Source organism: Procambarus clarkii, chromosome 1 (assembly GCF_040958095.1).
Source record: "Procambarus clarkii isolate CNS0578487 chromosome 1, FALCON_Pclarkii_2.0, whole genome shotgun sequence".
Classification (NCBI taxonomy): Eukaryota; Metazoa; Arthropoda; class Malacostraca; order Decapoda; family Cambaridae; genus Procambarus; species Procambarus clarkii.
This window is the reverse complement of record NC_091150.1, coordinates 58,277,882-58,293,183: the sequence shown is the minus strand read 5'-3', so window position 1 is coordinate 58,293,183 and position 15,302 is coordinate 58,277,882.

Here is a 15,302-nt window from a genome sequence, read left to right as displayed (position 1 = left end):
TATATACTGGGTTTTTTGGAGCTTACAGTCCCCAAGTGGGCATTTGAAGGCATAGACGACGTTGGTCTCTTTTAAACGTTCTGCTTTGTGTCTGGAGAGTTTCTCATGAGTAGGCTGGCCGTTTTTCTGGTTTTATAGTAAATCGTCAGTTGTATCCTCTGATTTTTGTCTGTAGGGATAACGTTTCTATTAACAATATCTTTCAGGACCCTTTCCTCCGTTTTATGAGCTGTAGAAAAGAAGTTCCTGTAAAATAGTCTAATAGGGGGTATAGGTGTTGTGTTAGTTGTCTCTTCAGAAGTTGCATGGCGTTTCACATTCCTTCTTATGATGTCTTCGACGAAACCATTGGAGAAGCCATTGTTGACTAGGACCTGCCTTACCCTACAGAGTTCTTCGTCGACTTGCTTCCATTCTGAGCTGTGGCTGAGAGCACGGTCGACATATGCGACCGTGCGGAAATTCTGTTGGACGACATATTCGACCTCGAGACACAAAAGAAGGTCACTACCAAAGATACCTTACAAGCAGAACTTATTGCAGAAGGAGGAAAGAATCGAGGCAATTACAGAAGCACCATACTGTCCCCCGAGCTCAAAGCGGCAGCTAAAAACCTTCGTGAGAACAAGGAGATAGTTGTCAGGAGAGGTGACAAGTCGCCAATAAATGTCATTCTTAAAAAAGACGAATACCTGGCGAAAATGAACCTCATACTCTCTGACCAAACTAAGTTCCAAAGGGTAACGAAGGACACTACAGCTGAATTGAAAGCAAAGGTCAACAAACTGATCGAAACTGTGAACGCCAAGAAATCCGGACTCCACCTGCCAAAGATCATTGGGGAATATAAACCTGGATATGCGTATGGAAATGTCAAGACAAACAAGCCTGGAAACCCACTTCGGCCAATCATTGGCCAGATACCCACACCCACGTACAGACTGGCGAAGCGACTCAATGGCCTGCTGACTCCTTATGTTCCTTGCGCCTTCAGCCTGAAGTCTCCAAAGGAATTTGTTGACTTACTGCGGGGCACACGGGCCACAGGGATAAGAGCCTCGTTGGACGAAGAATCGCTGTTTACCAACGTACCTGTGGACGAGACAATCGGGATGATAGCCGACAGAGTGTATCGTGATCCAGCCTGTACTCCTCTTGACATACCAGAAAATATTCTGAGGAAACTACTCCAAGCTTGTACTAAAGAGGCACCCTTCTTGAGCCCGGATGGGCACATGTATAAGCAAGTAGATGGGGTCGCCATGGGTTCTCCCCTAGGTGTCCTGTTTGCAAACTTCTACATGGGTACCATCGAGCAAAAAGTCTTAGTCGACATGAACTTGAAACCGGCCATATACTGCAGGTATGTTGACGACATTTTTACACAGGTACGTGATGTCAGACATCTGCAGGAGCTGAAGGAGGCATTTGAGCAGAGTTCCGTGCTGCGTTTCACTTACGAGATGGAAAAGGATGGGAAGCTGCCCTTTCTAGATGTAACAGTCATGGAAAAGAGCGGAGGTTTCCACACTGCAGTCTACACTAAGGAAACGAACATAGGAATGTGCCTAAATGCCAACAGCGACTGCCCCGACAGGTACAAGAGGAGTGTTGTTAACACATATGTCAACCGTGCTCTCAGCCACAGCTCAGAATGGAAGCAAGTCGACGAAGAACTCTGTAGGGTAAGGCAGGTCCTATTCAATAATGGCTTCTCCAATGGTTTCGTCGAAGACATCATAAGAAGGAAAGTGAAACGCCATGCAACCTCTGAAGAGACAACTAACACAACACCTATTCCCCCTATTAGACTATTTTACAGGAACTTCTTTTCCACAGCTCATAAAACGGAGGAAAGGGTCCTGAAAGATATTGTTAATAGAAACGTTATCCCTACAGACAAAAATCAGAGGATACAACTGACGATTTACTATAAAACCAGAAAAACGGCCAGCCTACTCATGAGAAACTCTCCAGACACAAAGCAGAACGCTTTAAAAGAGACCAACATCGTCTATGCCTTCAAATGCCCACTTGGGGACTGTAAGCTCCAAAAAATCCAGTATATAGGCAAGACAACAACATCTCTTTCTAGGCGTTTAACGATGCATAGGCAACAGGGCTCCATTAAGGAACATATAATCTCTTCCCACAACCAAACCATCGCCAGAGAAATCCTAGTAAACAACACAGAAATCATCGATAGATACAGCGATAGCAGACGGCTTGACGTTTGCGAGGCACTCCACATTAAGAAGTCAACACCAGCAATCAACAGCCAATTAATGCACAACTATATTCTACCCACCTCAAGACTCCGCTCCAATATAGAAGCATCAAGAAATATGGACCAATAGGCTTTCTACAATCACTTTTATTTCAATACCCATTGTTTTGTGTTCTGTCTTGTGTTGATGAAATTAATACCATATTAAATACCACCTCACCCCATCCACCTCACTCAAATGTTGATATAAACAAATCGGAGATATGTAAGTTCTATTCAGTTGTGTATGTGTAAAGTCTTTGAAAATGTAATAAGTTTTACGAAACGCGCTCAAGTGTCGCGTCAGACTAGAAATAAAAATGAATTTTGGAGAATTGATTTTTGAATTACCTCCAACAGTGAAAAGAAATGTACGAAAGATTGAGAAAATTCGTGTTAGAATTATTAATCTTACTTTTTCGGTCATATTTAATAATATATGTCTATAGGAAAGACTACTACCAAAATATACTAATATATATATATATATATATATATATATATATATATATATATATATATATATATATATATATATATATATATATATATATATATATATATATATATATATATATATATTAGTATATTTTGGTAGCAGTCTTTCCTGTAGACATATATTATTAAATATGACCGAAAAAGTAAGATTAATAATTCTAACACGAATTTTCTCAATCTTTCGTACATTACGCTTCACTGTTGGAGGTAAATCAAAAATCAATTCTCCAAAATTCATTTTTATTTCTAGTCTGACGCGACACGGGCGCGTTTCGTAAAACTTATTACATTTTCAAAGACTTTAGTTCACAAATACACAACTGAATAGAACTTACGTATCTCCGATTTTATATCTACATTTGAGTGAGGTGGGAGGGGTGATGTGGCATTAACACAAGACAGAACAAGAGGGGATATTAATAGGGTATTAAAAGTATCAACACAAGACAGAACACAAACAATGGGTATTGAATAGAAGTGTTTGTAGAAAGCCTATTGGTCCATATTTCTTGATGCTTCTATATTGGAGCGGAGTCTTGAGGTGGGTAGAATATAGTTGTGCAATAATTGGCTGTTGATTGCTGGTGTTGACTTCTTGATGTGTAGTGCCTCGCAAACGTCAGCGACTGCCCTGACAGGTACAAGAGGAGTGTTGTTAACGCATATGTCGACCGTGCTCTCAGCCACAGCTCAGAATGGAAGCAAGTCGACGAAGAACTCTGTAGGGTAAGGCAGGTCCTAGTCAATAACGGCTTCTCCAATGGTTTCGTCGAAAACATCATAAGAAGGAAAGTGAAAAGCCATGCAACCTCTGAAGAGACAACTAACACAACACCTATACCCCCTATTAGACTATTTTACAGGAACTTCTTTTCCACAGCTCATAAAACAGAGGAAAGGGTCCTGAAAGATCTTGTTAATAGAAACGTTATCCCTACAGACAAAAATCAGAGGATACAACTGACGATTTACTATAAAACCAGAAAAACGGCAAGCCTACTCATGAGAAACTCTCCAGACACAAAACAGAACGCTTTAAAAGAGACTAACGTCGTCTATGCCTTCAAATGCCCACTTGGGGACTGTAAGCTCCAAAAAAAACAGTATATAGGCAAGACAACAACATCTCTTTCTAGGCGTTTAACGATGCATAAGCAACAGGGCTCCATTAAGGAACATATAATCTCTTCCCACAACCAAACCATCGCCAGAGAAATCCTAGTAAACAACACAGAAATCATCGATAGATACAGCGATAGCAGGCGGCTTGATGTTTGCGAGGCACTACACATCAAGAAGTCAACACCAGCAATCAACAGCCAATTATTGCACAACTATATTCTACCCACCTCAAGACTCCGCTCCAATATAGAAGCATCAAGAAATATGGACCAATAGGCTTTCTACAAACACTTCTATTCAATACCCATTGTTTGTGTTCTGTCTTGTGTTGATACTTTTAATACCTTATTAATATCCCCTCTTGTTCTGTCTTGTGTTAATGCCACATCACCCCTCCCACCTCACTCAAATGTAGATATAAAATCGGAGATACGTAAGTTCTATTCAGTTGTGTATTTGTGAACTAAAGTCTTTGAAAATGTAATAAGTTTTACGAAATGCGCCCGTGTCGCGTCAGACTAGAAATAAAAATGAATTTTGGAGAATTGATTTTTGATTTACCTCCAACAGTGAAGCGTAATGTACGAAAGATTGAGAAAGTTCGTGTTAGAATTATTAATCTTACTTTTTCGGTCATATTTAATATATATATATATATATATATATATATATATATATATATATATATATATATATATATATATATATATATATATATATATATATATACATATATATATAATATATATATATATATATATATATATACATATATATATAATATATATATATATATATATATATATATATATATATATATATATATATATATATATATATATATATATATATATATATATATATATATATATATATATATATACGGTCATGTTGGTTGAACAGTTAAGGGGTCCTGTACGCCAGCAGAGTGCTCCTGGCAGTATGGGTTTGAGTCAATTCTGGGGTGTGAGTTTTCTATTGCATATAGTCCTGGGGACCATTCAGGCTTGTTCGTATTTGTGTTCCTCACGTGTGCCCCAAAGAATGAGGTGATTTGATAAAATACCATGCTCAAGATCACCAACTGAGTGCGGGTGGGGGGATGGAAATAGCCTCAGCTACCATCCTCTTTTGTCCGGTCGTGTTGGTCGAGCGGTTATGGGATCCTGTATGCCAGCAGAGTGCTCCTGGCAGTATGGGTTCGAGTCACTTCTGGGGTGTGAGTTTTCAGTTGCATATAGTCCTGGGGACCATTCAGGCTTGTTCACATTTGTGTTCCTCACGTGTGCCCCAAAGAATGAGGTGATTTGATAAAATACCATGCCCAAGATTACCAACCGAGTGCCGGCGGGGGGATGGAAATAGCCTCGGCTACCATCCTCTTTTGTCCGGTCATGTTGGTCGAGCGGTTAAGGGATCCTGTATGCCAGCAGAGTGCTCCTGGCAGTATGGGGTCGAGTCACTTCTGGGGTGTGAGTTTTCAGTTGCATATAGTCCTGGGGACCATTCAGGCTTGTTCGCATTTGTGTTCCTCATGTGTGCCCCAAAGAATGAGGTGATTTGATAAAATACCCTTCCCAAGATTACCAACCGAGTGCCGGTGGGGGGATGGAAATAGAGCCGGCTACCATCCTCTTTTGTACGGTCGTGTTGGTTGAGCGGTTAAGGGATCCTGTACGCCAGCAGAGTGCTCCTGGCAATATGGGTTCAAGTCACTTCTGGTGTCTGAGTTTTCAGTTGAATATAGTCCTGGAGACTATTCAGGCTTGTTCGCATTTGTGTTCCTCATGTTCGCCCCAAAGAATGAGGTGATTTGATAAAATACCCTTCCCAAGATTACCAACCGAGTGCCGGCGGAGGGATGGAAATAGCCTCGGCTACCATCCTCTTTTGTCCGATCGTGTTGGTCAAGCAGTTAAGGGATCCTGTACGCCAGCAGAGTGCTCCTGGCAGTATGGGGTCGAGTCACTTCTGGGGTGTGAGTTTTCAGTTATATATATATATATATATATATATATATATATATATATATATATATATATATATATATATATATATATATATATATATATATATATACATATATGTCGTACCTAGTAGCCAGAACGCACTTCTCAGCCTACTATGCAAGGCCCGATTTGCCTAATAAGCCAAGTTTTTTTGAATTAATGTTTTTTCGACTACCTAACCTACCTAACCTAACTTTTTCGGCTACCTAACCTAACCTAACCTATAAAGATAGGTTAGGTTAGGTTAGGTAGGGTTGGTTAGGTTCGGTCATAAATCTACGTTAATTTTAACTCCAATAAAAAAATTGACCTCATACATAATGAAATGGGTAGCTTTATCATTTCATAAGAAAAAAATTAGAGAAAATATAATAATTCAGGAAAACTTGGCTTATTAGGCAAATCGGGCGTTGCATAGTAGGCTGAGAAGTGCGTTCTGGCTACTAGGTACGACATATATATATATATATATATATATATATATATATATATATATATATATATATATATATATATATATGCCGTATATTTATATATATATATATATATATATATATATATATATATATATATATATATATATATATATATATATATATATATATATATATATATATATATATATATATAAATATATATATCAAATTTCTGTGTAATGAAGTTCTCGTGCGTGATCCATAAAAAGTATAAAAAAGACGAATAAGCATGTAGCGTCAATGTTCGTTTTTTTCCTTGGTGAGAGACAGAAGGCCCTCATAAATAACAACACACACACGGGCACGAAGAAATACCGTTGTTTGAGATCCAGTGCACAGCACCACATTCTGGTCGTTGTGTTGGCCACCTGCTGGCAAGAAGAGTCGAGAAGTTGCCTTAAACATGTAACTTAATTATGAAACCGATGTACAGTATAACACAACCCTATCTGGACTACTGTCAATTATTTACCTGATGAAGTAGTGCCTTGCACATAAATTACTATTTATGTGCATAATTATTTATTGTTCTAAACAATAACCAATGTAAATATAATAACCATTAGCATACATTGTAGTTTCTCCAGAACTTAAAATGACTCATCTACAGCCACAATATTGACCCAACAAATCAATGAGTTGGTTTCCACTGTACTGAATCGACGACATATTTATTGCATCAAGTCTAGACTTCACCTGCTGCAAGGAAAGGGAGCGTGCAAGCCTGGATGTGCGTATGTGACTGTCAAGAGCCACAAGCCTGGAAACCCACTTTGACCCATTATCAGCCAGATATCCACACCCACGTTCAGACTGGCTAAACGACTCCATACGTGTCATAACCTTTCAGCCTTAAGTTTCCAGAGGAAGGAATTTGTCGAAAGGGGTTGCAGACATTGCCTGCTAGACCTTCTCTGGATGTTAAGTCGCTATTCACCAACATGCCCGTGGATAAGATTTCACGTTATTATGGATACACTTTATCGGGATCCAGTTTGCACTGCTAATGACATAACAGAATATATACTTAGAAAACTGCTCGAAGCAGGTAGTAAAGCAGCACCTTTACTAAGTCATGATTGTCGCATGTATAAACAAGTAGATGTGTCGTCAAGTGTTCCCCCTTCTGGTGGTTGATCGATTGATAGAGATTAGCAACCCAAGAGGTGGCACGGGCATGAAGTATAAAAAAAAGACGAGGAAGCATTAATAAATAGAGGGTGTTTGGAGTCATTACTAGTACCATTAGCTGATACTATAGATCTGTGGATGGATGGGGGGTCTTCATGGTCGTTCACAGTTCATGTCCTGCAGGAAGCTTGGCTGTTCAGGCAGGTGGCTTATGGATCGATGCAACGCGTTGCATCTGCTATCCTCAGCTTAATTCGGCGTTTTCCCCTCTGGTGTCTTATTTGCCAACTTTTACATGAGCACTATAGAGCAAAAAGTCCTCGTTAACATGGGATCTATAACCTGACGTCTACTGAAGGTATGGTGATGCCATATTCTTGAAGGTACCTGAGATTGAGCGTTTATTACACAGCTTAACCCTTAAACTGCGCAACTCGCCTGCAGGCCCATGTCTGGTTTGGGCAACGCGCCTCCGGGTATTTTTATTTTTCACGTTCCATTCAAAACTGGCACGCGGCGATGCATGTATAGTATGGATAACTTGGGGCCCCAGTGATCGTCTGCCATCTTGAAAAAATCCCAGCATGTCCCGCGGCTGCGGGGAACCTCAGTTTCAAAGGAGCAACCATATCTGACACATCCTCTATGAGCTCCCGCTCCACTGTTACCCGTGGTCATGGAAAACGACTCGCTGAGGAGGAAATACCCGATATTTTGTATGATGACGGTGCTATGGATGATGACCTAGACTATGATCCAGAAAAAGACCTTACTCAAAGATCTGATACGAGTGAGGGAGAGACGGAATGTGTAAGATGTGGCGAGCGTGTACGGTACACGTGCCTCGCCTGGCCTGCCTCGCTGCCCTGGGTCAACACCGTTATTATCACCACCATCTTGTATGTCCCCAGATGCTAGTAGTTTATTCAGTGACAGTACATGTGACGAATCTTTCTCGGGCTTCAGTGACATTGGCTCCGATACGAGTAGTGTGGACGACCCGAGTACGAGCAGTGGTGGTGTTACCAGGCGGGGTTTTGCTGCCTCAGCAACACACCGCGGCAGGAGGCAGCGTATCTCACAGCATGTGGACAACAACGACAGTGGCCCCTCTACATCAGGTGTTCGTGGTAGGCCTACAGTACGTAAATCTGCCTCAGCGCCTAGCATACCCTCACGCAGCTCCAGCAGCAGCAGCAGCCGACGTAGCTGTGGTCTTGGTGCTCGTGGTGGTGTTGGCTGTGGTGTTGGCGCCAACACCAAACCCCCTGGTGTACTTGTGTGGGAGGATTGCGCCACATTTGTCCCTCAAATACCGACGTTTGATGATACCGATGTTGGTGTTACACCATTATTCCCATATACCGGTGATGATATGGCAGACATGGAATATTTCCAGGCATATTTTGACAAAGTTTTCAGGACGCATCTTGTGACTGAGACAAACAGGTACGCTCATAGACGCCTCATAGACGCCGGCATTTTACCTGCCTCACGCCTCACGCGATGGAAGGGCACGACAATCGACGAAATGTACGTGTTTCTGGCTCTCTGCATGATGATGAAGCACTCTGAGAAAGCTGTTATCCAGGATTATTGGAGCACAGACAGCCTTGTTCCATCGCCCGTGTTCAACCGGTACATGTCGCGTGATAGGTTTCTCTTGATTCTCAGGTGCCTGCATTTCGAGAATAATGCAAATGAGGACAGACACGACAGACTGTGGAAAGTACGGAAGATGTTCAGTGACATGAGAGGGAAGTTCAGGGATTATTTTGTACCTGCACAGAATGTGGTTATTGACGAGTCGCTTGTACTGTTCAAGGGGCAACTGGCATTCAAGCAGTACATCTCATCAAAGCGGCACCGTTTTGGACTGAAGTTTTTTGTGCTGTGCGACTGTGAGACAGGTATTGTCTTGGACATGATATTATATTCTGGTACAGACCTCGACATACCAGCTCAAGATGAACACGGGTTCTCTGGCAGTGTTGTAAAAACCCTGATGGAACCGTTGCTAAACAAGGGGCATATACTGTTCACCGACAACTATTACACCAGCCCCCAGTTGACCAGATACCTCCTTGCCCACAACACCAGCATATGTGGCACTGTGAAGGCCCACAGGAAAGAAATGCCAGTGTTCGGTATAGGTATAGCCATGGGTGAGTGCCAGCTGCGCAAGTGTGACAATATGCTGTCAGTGCGGTGGAAGGACAGACGCGAGGTGAATATGCTGACTACAATTCACACCGGTGCCATGTTGAACAGTGGGAAAGTCCACTTTCAGACGTGCAACCCCATGTATAAGCCAGACTGTGTCATTGACTATAACGTGAACATGCGCCTCGTCGATAAATGTGACATGATGCTTGGTGGAGTGGAGTGCGTGCGCAAGTCTGTGAAGTGGACGAAAAAGTTCTTCTTCTTCCACCGCATGGATGTTGCAGTGCCCACCGCATGGATGTTGCAGTGCTCAACTGCTTCAAAATGTACCTAGTAAAATCCAGCAGGCGACCGTCTATACGTACATTCAGTGCTGGTGTTGTGTCACAGCTGCTAGTAAAGGATGGCAAGGAGGGCTCTGTTGTACCGCACGGGGTGCAAGCAACAATGCCACACACAGCTCCAGACAGATTAAGGGGTAATGAGAACTTCGGAGTACATATGCTCGAGTATATGCCAGGCACAGCATCACGGGAGTAAGGTAAACTGTGTGTAGTACGCAGGAACACTACCCGCAGAGAACAAAATCAAAGATGCATCAGCACCTGGTGCGTGGAGAGCAAGGTGCCATTCTGCGCCGTTGGCTGTTTCGCAGCATATCACACACTCGCGGAGTACTGAGTGTGTTTATGGTGTGTGTGTGTATATAGTGTGAGATACTGTACAGTGTGTATATAAAGTGTAAATATAAATATATTAGCATGATACATTGGAAATTGTGCAGGATAAGAGAACTTGTTTGTGATACACATAACACAGTGTCTACGGACAGTACGGATGTTCTACTGCCATAATATAGTGTACATGTTCATTATACATTGGATTGGCACGTAAAAACAAATCAATTGTATTTGGAATTGTGCACAAAAAATGAACGAAAATATATTCACGGCAACTCGCGTGTCCCACCCCGAGAGCTCTACTGGCCCCGGGAGCATACGTCACGGGCAAACGGGGAATGATGATGTCACGCCCCAATTTACGGACCCTATAGCAGCCAAAGTAAGTACAATTTCTATTTTTTTTACATACCCATACTGAGGGAAGGGTTTTTGACACTTTAAAAAATAAAAAAAATTTCAAGAGAATTTATTTCCTGCCAACTGGGGGGAGTGTCATATTTGGAAGCCGAGCAGTTAAGGGGTTAAGGATACCTTCAAGTGTTGTTCCGGGCTAAGTTTCACTTGTGAGATGTAGAGTTAAAGTCTGCCTTTCCTAGATATAACTGTCTCGGAAAGGAATAGTGGCTTTCACACTACAGTCTGTACTATAGGATCTAACACTGGAATGTGTCTTAATGCTGGTTGTGAATGCCCTGATATGTACAAGCGACGTGTTGTCGACGCTTGTGTCAGCGTGTTCACACACACACACACACACACACACACACACACACACACACACACACACACACACACACACACACACACACACACACACACACACACACACACACACACAGGACTATAGGGGACTATATGAGGATAAGGGACTATCTGGGTGAAGTGCAGTGGGAGGAAGAAATTAGAGGAAAAACAGTCCAAGATATGATGGACCTAGTCATACAGAAATGCCAGGAGGCCGAAGAGAGATTTATACCAACGGTAAAGGGAAAAAATAAGAAGGAATATAATAACCCATGGTTTAATAGACAGTGTCAGGAAGCAAAAATGGCCAGCAGGCGGGAGTGGAGGAAGTACAGAAGACAAAGAACAGAGGACAACAGAAGCAGATACAACAGAGCTAGGAACGATTACATTAACATAAGACGAACATCAGAAAGGGACTATGAGAACGATATTGCAATCAAAGCAAAAAAACAACCTAAGTTACTACACAGTCATATAAGAAGAAAAATGTCGGTGAACGACCAAGTGACAAGACTAAGGAAGACAGAGGGGGCATATACTGAAAGTGACAAGGAAATCTGCGAGGCACTGAATGCCAGTTTCCATGGAGTGTTCACTACCGAGCCTGAGCAGCTCCCATTGTTGGAAGAGGTTACCCTAGATGAAAGACTATCAGATATAGAGGTGACAGCAGAGGAGGTAATGAAACAGTTGACAACTCTAGATGCAACTAAAGCAGTTGGACCAGACAAAGTATCACCGTGGATACTAAAAGAAGCAGCACAGGCCCTCAGCGTGCCTCTGGCAATGATCTTTAATGAGTCACTTATGTCAGGAGAATTGCCCAGTTGCTGGAAGAAGGCAAATGTCGTGCCGATCTTCAAGAAAGGAGATAGGGAGGAGGCACTTAACTACAGACCTGTATCACTGACAAGCATCCCCTGTAAAATACCGGAAAGAATAATTAGGCTACGACTGGTTGCACACCTGGAGAACATTAGGTTTGTGAACAAACATCAACAAGGGTTCTGGACAGGGAAATCGTGCCTAACAAACCTTCTGGAATTCTATGATAAAATAACGAGGATAAGACAGGACAGAGATGGTTGGGCAGACTGCATATTTCTGGACTGCCAAAAAGCCTTTGATACAGTACCGCACATGAGACTGCTGTTCAAGCTCGAGAGGCAGGCGGGGGTGGGGGGAAAGGTCCTAGAATGGATAAGGAACTACCTAACAGGAAGGAGCCAAAGAGTTACGGTAAGGGGCGAGAAGTCGGACTGGCGAACAGTAACAAGTGGAGTACCACAAGGATCGGTGCTGGGACCAATTCTATTTCTTGTATATGTTAACGACATGTTTACAGGCGTAGAGTCCTACATGTCGATGTTTGTGGATGATGCAAAGTTGATGAGAAGAGTTGTGACAGATGAGGATTGCAGGATCCTCCAAGAGGACCTGAACAGATTGCAGAGATGGTCAGAGAAATGGCTACTAGAATTCAACACGAGCAAATGTAAAGTTATGGAAATGGGACTAGGAGATAGGAGACCAAAGGGACAGTACACAATGAAGGGGAACAGCCTACCTGTAACGACGCGTGAAAGAGACCTGGGGGTGGACGTAACACCTAATCTATCTCCTGAGGCACATATTAATAGGATAACGACAGCAGCGTACTCTACACTGGCAAAAGTTAGAACATCATTCAGAAACCTAAGTAAGGAGGCATTTAGGGCGCTTTACACTGCCTACGTAAGGCCAGTCTTAGAGTATGCCGCCTCATCATGGAGTCCCCATCTGAAGAAGCATATAATGAAACTGGAAAAGGTTCAGAGGTTTGCAACGAGACTCGTCCCAGAGCTACGAGGGATGGGGTATGAAGAGCGCCTGAGGGAACTGTGCCTTACGACACTAGAAAGAAGAAGGGAGAGGGGGGACATGATAGGAACGTATAAGATACTCAGAGGAATTGACAGAGTGGACATAGACGAAATGTTCACACGGAATAGTAACAGAACGAGAGGACATGGATGGAAGCTTGAAACTCAGATGAGTCACAGAGATGTTAGGAAGTTTTCTTTTAGCGTGAGAGTAGTGGGGAAATGGAATGCACTTCAGGAAAAGGTTGTGGAAGCAAATACTATTCATAATTTTAAAACCAGGTATGATAGGGAAATGGGACAGGAGTCATTGCTGTAAACAACCGATGCTCGAAAGGCGGGATCCAAGAGTCAATGCTCGATCCTGCAGACACAACTAGGTGAGTACAACTAGGTGAGTACACACACACACATACACACACACACACACACACACACACACACACACACACACACACACACACACACACACACACACACACACACACACACACACACACACACACACAAGTAGTAGTAGCAGTGATTTATAACCCTACACCAAAAGACAGAAGAACAAGGCAAGAGTATGACAACAACAACATGGCAGTTAACAGTATAACTGAGAAGGCAGCCTCTGCTGCCTGTAGAAATAGATCCCATCTGCTCATCATGGGGGACTTCAATCACGGAAGGATAGACTGGGAAAACAAGGAACCGCATGGAGGAGAGGATACATGGAGAGGCACACTAATGGAGGTGGCGACAAGAAAATTTCTAAGCCAACATGTCAGGGAACCCACTAGGATATCTCAAGGTATCCTCAAGATATCTCAAGACACTATCTCAAGATAACCTCAAGGATGAGAGGAAACGATGAACCAGCGAGATTCGACCTAGTCTTCACTCTGAACGACTCCGACATAAGGGAAATCAGTTTTGAGGGCCCAATAGGAATGAGCGACCACAGTGCTCTGGTGTTTGAGTATCTGGTTGAAGAAGGGTTATTGAACTCGAGGAGGGGTACTGAAAATAAAAGGCTGGCATTCCGAAAGGAAAACTATGAGGAGATAAGAAAATTCCTAACAGATATAACATGGGAAACAGAGCTCAAGGGAAAGACGGCCCAAGATATGATGGACTACATCATGCAGAAGTGCAAGGAAGCCACAAACAAGGAGAACAATTAAATGAAGACGAGAAACCCATGGTTTAATCAGAGATGTAGGCTAGCTAATCAGCAATGTAAAAGACTGTAGAGAAACTATAGGAATAACAGGACACTTGAAAGCAGAGAAAGATACCAGAGTGCCAGGAATGAATATGTCAGTATGAGAAGAGAGGCAGAAAGACAAAACGAAAACGACATCGCAAGCAAGGCAAAGATTCAACATAAATTGCTGCACAGTCACATCAGGAGAAAAACAACAGTAAAGGAACAGGTAATGAATATAAGGATAGGGACAGAAGGATTCACTACAAACGACAAGGAAGTGTGTGAGGAACTGAATAAGAAATTCCAGGAGGTCTTCACCTTAGAGCAAGGAGAAATTTCAGAGATAAGAGAGGGAATAGTTAACCAGAAACCTCTTGTTTGAAGAGTCTGAGATTACCAGTGGGGAAGTAAGGAAGTTTTTACTAGAGTTGGATGTGAGAAAGGCTATAGGCCCAGATGGAATCTCCCCATGATCCAACGGAAGGAGCAGAAGCACTGTGCCTGCCACTCTACATAGTGTATAACAAATCACTGGCAACAGGGGAACTGCCAGAAACTTGGAAAGCAGCTAACGTAGTCCCGATATACAAGAAAGGGGATAGACAGGATGCACTGAACTACAGGCCAGTGTCCCTAACCTGCATACCATGCAAGCTGACGGAAAAGATTGTGCGAAGAAAGCTAGTGGAACATCTGGAGCAAAAGAACATTGAAACACAGCATCAACATGGGTTCAGGGATGACAAGTCCTGCCTCACAGGGTTAATTGAATTTTACGACCAGGCAACAAAAATCAGGCAAGAAAGAGAGGGGTGGGCAGACTGCATATTTTTGGATTGCCAGAAAGCCTTTGATATAGTACCACACAAGAGGCTAGTGAAAAAGTTGGAGATGCAGACTGGAGTGAAAGGGAAGGTACTCCATTGGATAAGGGAGTACCTAAGCAACAGAAGACAACGAGTCACTGTGAGGGGTGAGGTCTCAGATTGGCTAGACGTCACAAGTAGAGTCCCGCAGGGGTCGGTCCTTGAACCTATACTATTTCTGATATATGTAAATGATCTCCCAGAGGGTATAGACCCGTTTCTCTCAATGTTTTCTGATGATGCTAAAATTATAAGGATTGAAACAGAGGATGATAGTAGGA